The sequence below is a fragment of the Galeopterus variegatus genome, unplaced genomic scaffold (genome assembly GCF_000696425.1).
Source record: "Galeopterus variegatus unplaced genomic scaffold, G_variegatus-3.0.2 Scaffold188, whole genome shotgun sequence".
Classification (NCBI taxonomy): domain Eukaryota; kingdom Metazoa; phylum Chordata; class Mammalia; order Dermoptera; family Cynocephalidae; genus Galeopterus; species Galeopterus variegatus.
In genome coordinates, this window is record NW_007726299.1 from 271,659 (window position 1) to 272,753 (window position 1,095).

Sequence of the window (1,095 nt, forward strand, 5' to 3'; positions counted from 1 at the left end):
GCCACAGTCTCAGACATAAGGTCCAAGATCTTGTCATCTGAATCTGGTCCAGGTGTAGATGGGGCTACTCAGATTTATTTCCTCTAGATTGAAGACCTGTGAACTGAAGAGACAAGTTGTTTCTTCTCATATACCAGTAGTCAGGCATAAATTAATCATAATAGACACTCCCATCAAAAAGGAAAAGAATGAAAGGCATGTTAGTTGCTGGTCCATCACAATTTTGAAATCCAGCCAGGCATATCACCAATTCCCCCTGCTCTACAGATGGTCTGCTCCCTGGGAGTGGTTCTCCACGGTTCTTGGCCTACTCAGTATTCCTTCTTTTTCCATAAGAAATGGCCTGTGTCTGTAGCTGAATAGCTTTCTCATTCTGTTTCCTGCCTTTAAAAGAATAGAGACTAGAAGCCTCTTCGTTTTGAACTGTTTGTCCCTATTAGTCCAACTCTTTGTGTTTCTACTAGTACAGTTCTCTTCAAAACTATGTAGGATTTCTATAAATCTTAGTAGGCTTTTTGCAGAGTGGGAAAGCTGGGGATGAGAAAGAGTTTTATTTTCCAGCTCAGTAAGTCATTGGTTGAAAAGTTTCCCTGAATTGACACTTTCATTTTTGATCTTTTTCTCTCTATTTGTGCCTAAAAGAAGCCAGTTGGCACTTTCAACATTCTGTCTGGAAATAGTCTCTTAGTCAGACCCCAAGATCTTTAGATACATTTTCTATCTCCCACAGTCAACATGTTGCCGAACTTTCAACCACTACATCACATAGGTTGTCTTTTCTCCAGACGCCAATACCAATTCCTTACCGCCCTTCAAGCCTTCACTAACGAACTCCTTGAGCCTGGTCCATCTTCCACCCACCAGCCAGTCCAAAAGCCAAGGCCACATATTTTATGTTCTTATTATGGCAGTAACCCGTAGCCCGGTACCAACCCATAGCCCAGTACCAACTTCTGTTTTGGTTAGCTATTGTTGCATAACAAACCTCCCCAAAAGTTAGTGGCTTAAAATGACAATCATTTAGTTTTCTCACAATTCTGAAATCTGGTCTAGTGTGTAACTGAGCAGTTCTTCTGCTGGTCTTATCAGTAGTCA